Source organism: Cibotium barometz, chromosome 40 (genome assembly GCF_041138505.1).
Source record: "Cibotium barometz isolate CiBa-2024 chromosome 40, ASM4113850v1, whole genome shotgun sequence".
Lineage (NCBI taxonomy): Eukaryota > Viridiplantae > Streptophyta > Polypodiopsida > Cyatheales > Cibotiaceae > Cibotium > Cibotium barometz.
Window position 1 is genome coordinate 26,294,106 of NC_141085.1, and position 15,112 is coordinate 26,309,217.

The 15,112-nt window shown below is 46.6% G+C and overlaps 1 protein-coding gene across 3 annotated transcripts in view; it reads right to left on the reverse strand.

Annotated features, from left to right (window-relative positions):
- Positions 1 to 15,112, reverse strand: part of LOC147615360 (protein TPX2-like) — a 56,867-nt gene that overhangs the window by 11,720 nt on the left and 30,035 nt on the right. The window lies entirely within an intron of this gene.

Below are 15,112 nucleotides of genomic sequence, written 5' to 3' on the forward strand. Positions count from 1 at the left end.
CCTGCCTTTGATTTTTACATCCAGAAGGTTAGGGCACTTCAGAAGGTTTGGACATGGTCAGGAGGATTGCCTCTGATTTTTACTGCCACTTGTTGTCAACAGAGGCCCACTCCCCTCAAAGGGTTAGGGCACTACAGAAGGTTTGGAAGTCGCTGCCTAGGCTGATTTCAGATGACACGTGTGCATTACTTGATGCCCCTTTTTCAGCAGATGAGCTTAGACATGTAAACATGGTAAATGTCCTGGGGATGATGGCCTCTTTCCCACGTTATCATGAGTTTTGGGATGATGACATTGGGGATGAGATCATTGTGGCATTACGGGGATATGTGGAACACGGGCTCTATGCCTCCTTTCCTTACCGAGGATTTTATCTACCTCATCCCTAAGGGTGGCAATAAGACTAACATTACCTATTGGAAGCCTATCAGATTGCTTGGGACTGCATACAAAATTCTTGCCAAGCTAGTGAGCATGAGATTGCAGCTAGTGTTACATATAGTCATTCATGACACACAATGGATTCCTCCAAGGAAGAAGCATTTTTTATAACATCTTCTACTTCTGTTTCATGTGCACACATGGACATGGCTAATTTCCAGTGCTAATCCATGATTAGGCAGCAGATAAACATTGGTATCAGAGCATCAGGATCAGCAAGGCTAAGCGCTGAAGGTGTCCCAAGAGGGTGCACAGGTCCAAGGAGAGTAACAGAGCTAGGGTGGAAATGCCATGGGGTTGGTCGGTGTTGGCAAAACCCAAGGGAATGGCAGCCGTGAGGGTTAAATTCCATTTGGGGCAAACCAAGGAAGGCTCTCCGGAAAACGGTTCCAAGGGGGTGGAGCAAGGATGCCATGATCAACCTTGGGAAGGAGACCATTGTAGTGCTCAGGGACACGGCATGAAGGCAAGGGGACAAAGTGGAACAAATGCACAGATCTCAACACCAAGTTGGGAGTGGAATCAAAGACATGGCAAGGTTTTCAGTGAAAAGGTTGCCAAGAAGGAAGGATGACAGATTTTGGAGTCCACGAGGAGACAAAGGCATGATGACAGTCATCCAATGTCAAAGGCTGGAATGGAATCCCATCACTAAGTTTAGGAGGGGATGTGTCATGTGCACACATGGAAATGGCTGATTTCCAGTGCTTATCCTTGATTAGGTAGCAGATAAACAGTAGGATTAGAGCAGTAGCAGCTTTGACAAGCATGTGAAGGCTCTCCCATGGACCCACAAATATTCATATGCTGCCGACCTGATGTATGACACTTCTTTTACACTGCCTTGGAAGAGTTTTGCCTAGCAACACGGGCTTTTATAAATTGGCAAAAGTATGACGTATTTTGGGTTAGTGACTTCAAGAGGATTGATTGGGGCAAAGATGTTGGCTTCACATGGATTGATAGAGGACACGATGCCATGTCGGGATAGACATTACACCTTCCCATCAGTTTGCCCATGTGCTCATGAGGATAAAGAAAAAGATCCTTCATTGGAACTCAAGGAAGCTCAATCTCCTGTCAAAATTTCTTCATGTACCACCATTCCTTCCTTGTATTGAGCCTTGTCAAGATTTCTTCATGTACCATATTCTTAGATGTGTCCATCAAAGTGGTGGTGATTGGAGGCACAACACACATTCTATTTTCTCTGATGCATATTATCGCCCTCCCAACCTGCCCATTGGTTTCTTTCATCATCCTACTTGGATTAGTATGCGGATATTTTCACGCCACAGGCCCCCAAGATCAGTAGATGAGGCTGACAGGCAGCCCAGTATGTGGAACGACCTTATCAAAGATGATCTTGGCATACCCCTGGGTGCAGTATGTGGAAGGACCTTATCAGAATGCAGCAGGAAGAGATGCACAGCACAACACTTGACTGGAGAAACTTTAAAAGTCTTCCATATGATCAAAGAGAGGCGTCTACCCAGCATCTCAGATGGAGTCACCGATGGATTGCACAGACTGATGCAGCTATACCTAACCACTAGATCACTAATACATTCTTAAATGAGTGTCGCCACTTGTGGTTGGGGATTTTTTCTGGGATAGGCGTGCCCCTTTAGGTGATGGGATTCCCAAAACCAGAGGATGAAGAGGCTGTTGCCTTCTATTCCATTCAGTCTGGATGGCGGATGGAGAGATGTGATGTACAGGTGACCACACTTGGTTCTTTGATCTATCCAGTGAGAGTAGAGAGTTCCCACTCTTAGGACTCACTAGGAGGCGTATCACATTACACCCCCCATTCAAAGGAGATTTTGGCAGAGACTCCGGCACTCGTACAGGCGGAGCCAGGTATCCTACTCCTCTCTGGTTCTACACAGTGGGTTGCCCACCAACCAATGGAGATCTATTTTTTGCAGGGTGACCCCTCTTGTCCTAGATGCCCACTTCCATCCGAGACAATGAATCATCCAAGTCAGGGTGGGTGATGAGCCAACCCAAAAACCACACGACTTGTGCCAGTTGATCTGTGTACCGGATGCTCAACAGAAGATTTCTTATGGCAGTACAGAGGCAAACAAAGGATCTGGGTATCTATATGTTGGGCACGTTGAGAAGTGATCCTATCTATATTACTTGGGGTGCTACTGCACATTTGACTTAGTCTCGCCCACACCTCCTTTTTGAGGGTACAGGAGAAGATCTTGTTTTGCTTGTCCATAGGGGCATAGCTCAGAGACGTTTTCTTCAAAATATGACACCACCTGGGAGATTATTTCTGGTACTCACGGCATGGCATATCTAGAAGACCAGATGCTCAAAGGCCTTCGAGGGTATTCAGGTTTATGACACCCAATGTATCTGCATTATATGGAGTGACATTATTCATGCTCAGAGGCCCTCAAGGGTATTCAGGTTTATGACGCCCAATGTATCTGCAGTAAGTATATGGAGTGACCAGATGCTGAGAGGCCTTCAAGGGTATTCAGGTTTACGACACCCACTGTATCTGCAGCACATGGAGTGACATCATTTTGGTCACCTGAGCCTGCATACAGGGATCTTTTAGAGCTGCGCACAGACAAAACACAGGAGATACTCATGGCTCTTGGTGTTTGTGGCTATATGGTGGTAGTCATAGTCACAGGGGACGGAAGGGACAGCAGCTTGGGACGCCGGGATGCGTCAGAAACGGGGACGGAAGAGAGAAAATTTGCTATGGAGGATCAAATATGATGATCAAACACATAATTGAATAGAAATGATGCTAAGCATAAGTATTAAACACTAATCAAAAATGATTACCTTAATGATGCTCATAATGACAACATAATTGGAGGCAAAGAAGCTTGATCAATTCCATTAGATGTGAGCCTCTTATATAGACTAGAGTACATGACATTAAGTTGCAATTAGGTGTTAAACCTTGATCTAAATCATCTCCACCTTCCCTCCTTTATTCATGGACCTAAAAGTGACCTGCCTTCCTAGATTCAAGCTGACTGATCTAATCACACCTAATGATGATCCCACGACCTCTTTTGGCTGATTTTGAGCTACCAATTGACCCTTTTACATAATGGTAATGACGGACAATAACCTTTGAACACATTTGCCCATATATCTATGACATTTGTGTGTTTTTATGTGGATAGTGCATGTAGAAGGTATGTGCCCCATACAACATTTCTAATGAGGTGTTTGCCATATTTTCAACACCCCTCCTCAAACACTGAATTCACCCAATGATACAGTTGGTCATGCTGACTCTCATGAGCCTAATTAACTACCCAATGCTCAATGATAACATGCATGAGCATGGTCTAACTGACAATGCCATACAAGGTTATGCCAATGTGAACTCAGAGGCTTTAGTCATGTGTACAAAAGAGGTATGGGATGACTTTAGAAGAGTGTGACAATGACATGGCTGCATGTATGAGTGAAGAGGAAACTTATGTGTATAGGGCAGTGCCTTACAATAGCACTTTAGAATAAATGTTCACAAAAGGTCATAGATAGGGCCTCATGATGGGGGCCCTTGTCTTCATCTTTGTTTCCCTCTTGGTCTTCATTTAGCTGCATCTCTTCCATGAGATAGGCTCGTTGCATCTTCTTCTTACCAAAACAATTCTTCTCTTCATGGCTAGGCTTGTGACAAAATTCACAAACAAGAGTGTTGTTGTAGCCCTTGTGAGAGTTGCCTTTGTTAGATCCTGCATAAAGAGCATGTTCAGTAGGCAAAGTAGATGATGAGGACTCCATTTGCTTGGTCTTTAGTTTTCTCTCTTACTCAAGAAGAGAAGCTTTAATGTCCACAATCTTTGAGGTAGGCATGTTAGTCAAGGTTGTGACTACATGATCATATTCTTCAGGTAAAGACTTGTTGAGTAATACACCAATGGAGATGTCTTCGTCCATCTTGAGGTCTATCCCTACAAGTTGTGTTAGGAGACCTTTCATGTAGTTCAAGTGTGAGGCTAGAGATGTGCCAGGCTTCATGTCTAGCTTAAAAAATTCAATGAGTAAGCCAAACTTTGAACTTTTAGAGTGAGCACCAAATAGAGTTATGAGTTGGTCCCAAACTTCCTTGGAAGTTTCACATCCATCCACATGATGAATATATGTATCATCAAGCTCCAATGTGATGATGCCACGAGCTTTGTCGTCTCGAACTTCCCATGCAGGTGCTTCAGCAGTATTCCTTGGTTTCTTCTCCTTTCCATTGACAATGTTGAAGAGCCCCTTCTTCATGAGTATTAGTATGATGCGGGTTTGCCATGTGTGGTGCTGGCAGCTGGAGATCCTCCACTGACAAGGGGTCTCAGATCCTATTTTGTAGGAGAGGTAGGTGAGATGGATTAAGTTTCCTTATGATGGTGATTAAGGGTTTAATGAGGCATGCTAATGATGGAATAAAGAAGGATAGGCATGGAACCTTGCTTTGATACCAAGATAAAATTTGCTATGGAGGATCAAATATGATGATTACACACATGATTGTGTTAGAAATCTAGCATGGTATCACACAAAACTAGAACATGGGAAAAGTGCAAGAGGGATGAAGCAAACTGAGATAATTCCATTGATGTGACCCCTTGAATATATAGGGGAAAGTACAAGAGCTGAGCATGAGTGCATATGGGATAAATCCCTGAGTGCCACGTGGCATACACTGAGATGACCAAGACAAAAAGTACTCCTAGTGAGCACTTATTTCCAACACCCTCCTTAAGTGGACACTAGGAGGAAGACAAAAGACAAGGATTGAGAGACAAGCTAGAAGACAAGATGGACAAGACTAGAAGACAGACATAAAGACTGATAGACTGAGAGACAAGACATAAGAGACAAAAGATCCTGAGACACCCCTCCTCAAGTGATATCCTCATATGGGTCCACAAGGGTAGGGACAAGAGTGGATCATAGACAGACAGAGAGAGAGACTATCAGCCAGTAGAATGGTCCCACAGAGAGAGAGACTTTCAGATAGACATAGAAGATAAATGGGGACATAGACAAAATGCCAAAGACATGTGGGTAACTAATCCACAAAAGATAGGCATATAGACTGATAGACAGAGTGTCAGAGACATGTGACTGTAAGATCACACAAGATAGACACATAGACAGAGAGACTGACTGACTGTAGATAGACAGAGAGATGGACCTTGATAGATAATCCCTCCTCAAGGTCAATCCTCCTGCTAGAGTGAGTAATGCAGGGGTGCCTCTTGGATAGGGACAAAGATAAGTCCATGTAGACATGACATTACCCCATGATCTACATCATTGGTGATCAATGGTGGTAGATAGCATGAAAGCATAGACAAATATGAGAGAGATGGGAAGGTAAGTCCAGAACAGGGTCCTCTTTGGCCTACATCATGTGGTGACCAAAGTAGGAGAGATAAAAAAAGGTCTTTTTATGCAGAGAGCAAGGGCAGAGTACCCAAGAAGAGATGCCAAAGATAAATAAATGAGAGACAGCATCAGAAATGAGAAGGTCTTACCCCTATTTTGATGGGTAGTGTCTGTTCTCTTACAAGATAAAATTCAGTTCTGAAAAATAATTTTTTAAGAATAAAATAGAACTGAGAATATTGCAGCATACAAAGGATAATCCATTTTAGTTTTTACCTCAGGTCTTCCACCCTTTCAAGCCCATGTCACAGACATGCTATCCAGGGGGTAACCCGAGAGAAGGGCAGCTGCAAACAGAGATTTCTTAGAGGAAATGTTGCTGCAGAGAGAGAGGCATACGGGCCTGTCAGAAGCAAAGGAGCACCAACTCATACCTTGTTTTGATATAGGAGTGGAGCAGCCAGTAGAGAATATATCTTGAACAGAGAATGGGGGCTGCCCATACTGAAAACGAGTTGTTGTTGCAGCACCAGCAGCAAGAAAGGTGTCGACAGAAGCGGCCTGCTGCTGTAGAATAATGAAGAAAATGGAGACGACCCCAGGGAAAGAGAGCAGGTCGGCCTGCTTGCTGAACAGAAGCGGTGGCACTCGGCACAGAAGAGAGACGAAGAGGAGAGCCCTCTGATTGAGCTTGGCGTGTGCGCTTGCGATAATGAAGAAAGTGGGTATGGCGTAGCGCTAGGAGAAGCCGTCGACGAAAGGTTGGGGGACCCTGCTACAGTTGGCGGGCCCGATGCTGTATCTGGCGGAGACGGCGCCGCAGGAGCTTACGGCAGAGGTGACGGCGCCATTGGGCTCAGGGATGGCCGCGGTGCTGGCGATTGATGAGACTTCAGCAGCAGTAGTAAAAAGAAGACCAAAAAGAACGCTGCAGAGCTGGGTCTAAGACCCCCGATGGGACAAAGCTAAAAAGGAAGCTAGACCTAGAGAAAATCTATGGCTAGATCTAGACTAAAGGGCTGAGGAGAAGAGGAATCTACATGGCTCTGATACCATGTTAGAAATCTAGCATGGTATCACACAAAACTAGAACATGGGAAAAGTGCAAGAGGGATGAAGCAAACTGAGATAATTCCATTGATGTGACCCCTTGAATATATAGGGGAAAGTACAAGAGCTGAGCATGAGTGCATATGGGATAAATCCCTGAGTGCCACGTGGCATACACTGAGATGACCAAGACAAAAAGTACTCCTAGTGAGCACTTATTTCCAACAGATTGAGTAGAAATGATGCTAAGCATAAGTATTAAACACTAATCAAAAATGATTACCTTAATGATGCTCATAATGACAACATAATTGGAGGCAAAGAAGCTTGATCAATTCCACTAGATGTGAGCCTCTTATATAGGCTAGAGTACATGATATTAAGTTGCAATTAGGTGTTAAACCTTGATCTAAATCATCTCCACCTTCCCTCCTTTATTCATGGACCTAAAAGTGACCTGCCTTCCTAGATTCAAGCTGATTGATCTAATCACACCTAATGATGATCCCACGACCTCTCTTGGCTGATTTTGAGCTACCAATTGACCCTTTTACATAATGGTAATGACGGACAATAACCTTTGAACACATTTGCCCATATATCTATGACATTTGTGTGTTTTTATGTGGATAGTGCATGTACAAGGTATGTGCCTCATACAACATTTCTAATGAGGTGTTTGCCATATTTTCAACAGGAAGGGGAGTGTAGAGGATATGCAGCACTAGGAGGTCTAGAGAGGATGTGCTCACAGGTACAGTTCCAGAAGCCACGCACTAAGCTGTGGCTTTTTGACACGCTGGTCACATCAGCTATGCTATATGGAGTACAGATCTGGGGGCCTAGCCTAGATCGTCACAGTCGATCAGGACGCACATATGATGGATGGAGATCGATGGAGAGACCACTTGTGTCCATGACCTCCAGGATGATTCGGGCTAAGGCCTCGGTACCCCATGAGATTATTAGAGCCGAGATGGGAGCACCACCGATCGTAGTCGAGAGGCTCTTGCCAGATCAGTGTCCTTCATTCATAGCACCTAGGAGCTTCCCCGACACCGGTATGCACGACTTGCTTTAGAGTCCTCTCATCAGCTAGCCATGGAGGGAGACACTTTATGTTGGTGTGCGCAGATAGCATCCTGGTTTGAGCTCCATGGGTTCAGTTTAGACAGACTTCCACCCTTCCAGTACTCTCTGGAGACACCCTCTCTCACCTTGACACATTCTGAGATTAGTAGAGTCATCAGACAGGACCTCATTCACTTGACACTAGGAGGACATGGCTAGAGCCCTCACAGGAGTTGGGGACGAAGATGGCTTTCTATAGAGACCATCTTCTTCACACCACTGAGGATGGCTTTATACTTAGACCAAGCTACATGGATACCCATCTGTCTCATGGATTGAGATGCGCCATTGGGTAGATCCGCACCTCTTCACGTCAGTTAGAGATAGAGACAGGCAGATTTAGAGGCATACCTCCAGGGGACAGGATTTGTCAGATTTGTTGGATAGAACCAGAGATCGAGGAGCACTACATCTGTCGCTGCACAGCATATTATGAGATTAGAGGGCACTACCATTGCCTTTTCAAAGAGGGATTTGGACCACTGGCTAGAGTCATGGACTATTGTGATCAGCAATGCTTGGGTTTTTATCTCCTGGAGATCCGCAGGCTCAGAGAGTCCATTATCAAGAGAGCAGACGCCCGACTGGCAGGGAGTCCACACAGAGACAGATTACTGACTTCTTTAGAGGGACTACCCGGGAGGACACACAACCGACAACCTAGCAGTGGGCACCTCGTGGGACTCTAGTTGAGAGAGCTATCCAGTTGGGCAGATCCAGACGCCCGAGGGCTCGCGGATCCTCACATCGGAGACGGTGCCTACACCGGAGGATTCAGAGCATCATTGCGAGGCATCGGGCTCGTCCGACCAGGCATCTCACTATGGTAGATATCCAGGCCATCCGACAGAGACCCATGCTAGAGCTCCTAGGATGATTACCACTCCAGCCATATACTATTGTACTCACTGTCACTTTTGTACTCCCCCATATTCATGTATTCATGTATCCATGTACTCATGTACCCCATTTTGACTAGTAGCATTAGCTTCCCACTCTCCCTAGTTGATGCTTCCGGATGCTCCCTACTGATGTATTGTAGGGCTAGATACTTACCTTCAGTTCTTTCTTTTCTTTTCCAGACAGTGTATCAGACGTCACATGATTGTAACTTTGGTCTCATAGGTCACTTTGGCCTTTTGAAGACATTAATATAGCATTTCATTTCTCCCTCTCTCAAGGCTCAAGCCATCTTCAATCATGGCATCCTCTTCACGTGCCAGGGCTTCTCGTAGAAGGACGACGGGATGGACATGGTGGGAGGAGGTTAACTACACCCCATTAGCTCATGGAGGCGGTTCTCGGCCATGGGCATGCAAGCTTTGCCCGTACCGGCGAACGGGTGGTGCCGACAAAGTGCGAGCCCACCTCTTGCATGAGAGTGGGCATGAGGTGCGGTTTTGCACGAATGTCACACCCGAAAAGAGACAGGAACTTCTTGACAAGCTTGCCATCTACGAGGTGGTCGAAGCAGCAAGAAGGACACCACGAGTGGCCGTGGATCCAGCGACGATGGGGAGAGGAACTCAAGCCTCTACGTTGGAGTCATGTGGTGGATCGGGATCATGCACGCCATCACCTTCACCATCGAGTCAGAATGTTGCTCCATCCATGACGCCGGCACCCTCCATCTCCACGGCCTCTCAACCCTTACGTGGCCCATGGCGACAATCTACACGTGAGGAGAATTGGAACCCCAAGTTGAAGGAGAAGGTGGATATGGTGGTGATCCGCTTCTTCTTCCACGACCACATTGCCTTTCAAGCGGCTAGGTAAGTGCAATCGATCATTGCCAATTCATCATTCATGTTTTCATCATCCTAGTCCCCTTCTCATCAGTAAATTGCTTTCTTGAATAGGTCGGAATACTTCAAGGTCATGGTTAAGAAGATTGGGGAGTATGGCTCAACCTATATGCCCCCCTCATCTGAGAAGGCTTGCGCATACATTGCTCGAGAAGAAGGAGAAGCGCATTGTAGAGCAAGCGGCCGACAACACAAAGCAGCAATGGGAGAGGAACGGAGTCTCCCTCATTGTGGATGGATGGAGCGACACCCGCAAGAGGAGTATTCATGGCGTGGTTGCATATTCCCGCGGAAAGATGTACTTCATCTCATCTCATGATGCATCCGGCGCACCGGGAAGAGCACGGATGTGCTCACGGCGGAGTGGGCTACTACCATGGAGATCATTGGCCCCGAGCATGTAGTGGGCTTTGTTGCGGACGGGAAACCTTCCAATAGGGTGGCGGGAGCTATCCTCCAAGGTATGTATGGACATGTCACAGTGTCCTTTTGTATGGCTCATTGCCTAAACAACCTCCTCAAGAACATAGGGGCATTGCCATGGATCAGCCCGCTCATTGAGGAGGCCAACACCATGGTCTCCTTTGTCCTCAACCACCAAAGACTTCAGCATCAGTTCAACAAGAGGCCCTCTCTCTCTCTCCTCAAATATTCCAACACCCGGTTTGCCTACAACTTCCTCATGTTGGGCCGGTTGAAGGATTGTAGCGGTGCTTTGAGGGGGCTTTTCCTTAGCGACGAGTTTGTCGACATGCAAGAGTCTCGTACAAACACTGGCCAAGAGTGTGGGTTACAGGCAGATGACGCCTCTTGGTGGGAGCATGTGAAGACCACGGATGCTATGGTGAGGCCCATAGTCCACCTATTGAGGATTGTAGACCCTATGCAACCATGCATAGGCAAGGTCTACGAGGCCATGGATCGCATAATAGAGAAGTTGAAAGACTTCGTGCTTGACAAAGACAAATACGAGGAGATCCATGCCTTGTGTCTAGGAAGGTGGAATTCCTACTACTCTCCATTGCATGCAGCAGCTTATGTGGACGACCCAGAATTCCAAGACAACAAGCAGGAGAGCGACCGGGAGGTGAATTATGATTAAGCAAATGATCAGCAATAATGACAAGAGGCAAGAGTACCTCAACACACTAATAGGCTAAGATTACTTCATCATTAGCAGCCACTAATTTGGCTCCATAATCATGCTTAATCAATCTCCCACTAATCAAGGGCACCTCCCCCCACTTTCAGGTGCATTAACTGTTGACTATATAACTCATCCACTAGCCCACTTGAAGGAGGCGCCTACTTTTGAGCTAGTTTGGGACTGATTCTTGTTCACATTGCGCTCCTTTTTTATGCATACAAGCTACATCAAATCCACCTCCATTATTTCCTAAGGTTGCATGCCCCCCTTCATCACTTGTATTTCCAAGTCGTAGATGAAAGTTGAGCGCGTCAGCAGCAACAACAGGAATCGGGCAGCACCCCCCTCTAAAAGATCCCCTAAACACAAATTAAAACACATGTTAATCCAAATTAGATTTGCAAGCTTGGGCTCACCACTCAACCATAGATCCACTAAACCGGATCTCCCCCTAGCATAGGGGTCAAGGCTCCCGTCTATACAAGCCATACAAGTGAGCCCTACTGTCCCACACCACTAGGATCTGCCCTAAAGGGCCATCTACATAACTATGTTAGCAGGAGAGGGTTAGAACTTAGAACTCACATGGCCCAGGTACTGACCATCATAGGACAATGCGAGAATAATAAAATAACCCACTCATCACATGACCCTCACTTACATAGTTTTTTCCAATAAAAGCTATACGTATGGGATTATTCACTTATAAGCTTTATAAGCCTTGACCCTTATAATCAGCTTGCTTTTCCTAATGCCCGGGTCAACTAACCCCCGGATTAGGTCAACTAACCCCTATGGTTAGCATAAGGTATATAACAAACTTCCCCTCCCCTCAAAAATTTACATCCTCTGAAATGAAGTCACGGAATCTACGGTTTAAACTAGCCACTGGCTCCCAAGTTAGGTCCTCATTGACCCTCTTAATCTTATATTCACAAATCAACTTATTTCTAAGCTTCCTTTCTTTGAAATCTACCATGAGCCCTTGCTCATGTGGAATAGAGGACAAGTCCTCAACATCAACAAGTTCTTGAGGTTTCTCCTTGAGTCTACTCACATGGAAAACTAGATGGACTTGCATTTGGGGAGGCAATTCAAGTTTATAAGCAACCTCAGGATTCATTGTGACCAAACCCTCTGCAAGATCTCCTAAACACAAGTTTATAAACACAAGTTTAACATACGTTAGAACATACGTTAGTCCAAGTTAGGTGTGGAAATGAGGTGCCTTGCCCCTTTATAAAGGGTGATTGAGCCCCCCTCTTTCCCACCTTCAATGGTCTAGTCTGCCCATTGCTTGACTTTTGGCAGCCCACAAGAACGCAGCATTGAAACTGAGGATTAAGGCGTGTGTTCCGCCTCTAGCTGCTGATCTACAGCCTGTAAAGAGAAAACACAGTCCTCAAAGGTAAGCGCAGTTCAGGTCAGCCCTTTACTTGGGCAAATCTATCCTTCTTTGTACTCATTTATATCTGCAGCAATCAAAGCAGATACTCCTTTTGGGAAGGGGCCCTTCAGTGAGTACTTGGGACCCCATCTAGTGTGCAGTGTACTCACACAGACTCAAGAAGGGAACACCACACGAGAGCTACCTAAGTGACATACATGCAACACAAGATAGAAGTAGGCAATAGTTGGGACATCACAAGACCATGTATTGCATTGGGGATCTCCCTCGGTACACCACACTCTCTCTATATACAATGGGCGTGGCCCCTTGGACTATCATGAGCCAAGTGCTAAAAGTGGTCACTGACAGATGCCGTTGGAGTAGGTGAGAACGCCAGGTGACAGATGCCGTTGGAGTGGGTGAGAAGCGCCGACGAGTAGGTGGGCGCCGCTTCGTCGGTCAAGTGGGTAGCCAAGCTTGGAAGTGGGGTCGCCGGAGATTCCCACTTTGTGTGGCTAGTGGTTGGCCTCGTGGGCGCCCTTGAGGTTCACGAACTTTGGGATGCCTAATTTTGGGGATGCCTGCTTTGGTGCTTGTCCACAGGCAATGAGGGTGGCTACAAGTCCCCTACCAATTATCCATTCACCGTCCCGATGAACACCAGAAGTAGAGAGGCACATGTTGAGGTGAAGCGGCAAATGGACCACCACATGTCCAGGAGAAGGTGGGGAGGAAGTAGAACCACATGTCCAAGAGTAAGTGTCGAGCAAGGACACGACATGCCACAAGAAATACTGGTGAGAAGAGAGTGGCCACCACAAGCCTCATCGAGCGAGAAATAAAACCATTTGCTGCTTCATCTTCCCCTATGGATATAGCACATACCCATGTTGCAGGTGAGGGTTGGTGAACTAAGATAGTTGGAACTGAGCCAACAAAGGTGACCAAGGGATGGGCAGGGTTGCTAGCACTGAGGTCATATTGCTTCTTCATCATGACACATCCACAGAGTACAATGGAGTCCTACACTTTGTCGTGATTGGTGCACATGGGGCTGTGGAGCGGTGGCCCCAAACTCGCAAGGCTGATGGAGCTCAAGCCAGAGCTGAAGTCAGAGCCTTGCTTGGCCTACTGAGTGAGTAGTGACACAGGTCAACATGAGAAGTCCGCCTCTGCTATGATAGGTAAGAAGAATTTCAAGGCGGAGTAGGGGGAAAACATGGGGGTCCCCAAGGGTGTGGGTGAGGCGGCTGTGGGGGTGCGCAAGACAAAAAAGGTGGCAAAGGGAGGGGGTGGCTGGGCGCAAGGAGGGTGACCTGGGGGTGTGCGCAAGGAGCCGATGGCGTCAAGGGTGGCTTGGGATGGTGTGTGCAGAAGCCGACAGACAGCCGATGGGAATATGTATTTTGAATGTTGGGGGTGTGCGAGTTTGAATTGGGTGAAAGAAGCGGCAGCAGTGGGGGTGGTGCGCAAGGTGAAATTGTGGGGTTGCACACAATTATGATTTTTTTTTTTAATGTTGGGGGTGCGCGAGTTGGGGGTGCACAAGTGAAACAGCCCGGGTGCGCAAGGTGGGGGTGTGCAAGGGGAGAGGTGGCTGAAAGAGTGCACAGAGCGGAAGCAGAGTGGCACTAGAATGTGCTGAACAAAGAGTGCAAGAGAGAGAGAGAGATATGGAGCAAACTATGCTGAATATACTGAACCAAAACAAGAGACACTGTTAGTCTCATAAGTGAGGGAGCAAAATATGTACAAGACTGAATGAGAAATGAGAGGCCAGCACCCACTATTTATAGTGAGGGAATGCTGGCCGACTAGAGCTAATAAACAGGCCGACTGGAGCTACTGGACATGGCCGACTGGAAAATGCCAGAAAGGCTGGGAAAAATCCCAGAAAAATAGTAAAAAAGGGGTGGCCAGCCCACAAGCAAGGGCCATGCAAAAGAGGACCAAATGGGCACCATAAAAGAACAAAAACTGGGGATGAAAGTGCTAACACCCCCTCTCAGCACCAGATGCTGAACAAACTCCGAGAATCCGAAGATGAGGAGCCAAGGAAGCCTAGAAACCAGCTTGGTGAACAAATCTGGAGCATTCTCCGCGGAAGGACAATACTCCAAACGCAAATCTCCAGCAAGAACCCGTTCACGAACATAGTGATACCGAATCTCAATGTGTTTCGTACAAGCATGAAACACAGGGTTCTTGGCGATGGCGATACAATTCTGATTGTCACACCAAAGAAGAGTAGATCCGGTAGGAGGACAGCCGAGCTCCTCCAATAATCTCCGCAACCATATCGCCTCACATGCAGCATAACAAACTGCACGGTACTCCACCTCGGTAGAGGAAAGCGCCACAGTAGGCTGCTTTTTACTGCTCCAAGAAATGGCTCCAGACCCAAGTGAAAAACACAACCAGTGGTCGAACGCCGTGTATCTAGATCTCCAGCCCAGTCTGAGTCAGACCATCCAACAAGAGTGCGTCCTTGGCCATAAAAGATGCCAAAATCCAGAGTGCCACGCAAGTACCGAAGAACTCTCAAAGCACACTGCCAATGCTACTGACAGAGTTTGGATAAGAAGGAACTCAATAAACTGACTGCGAAGCATATGTCCAATCGGGAGTAGGTCAACCATACCAAACAACCGACGAGAACCCAATACTGTCCCTGATCAGTCCCTGGGAGCATCAAGTGAAGAAAGCTTCTCACCAATATCCATAGGAGAAGATACTGGTTTGCACCCAGTCATCTGAAATCTATCGAGAATC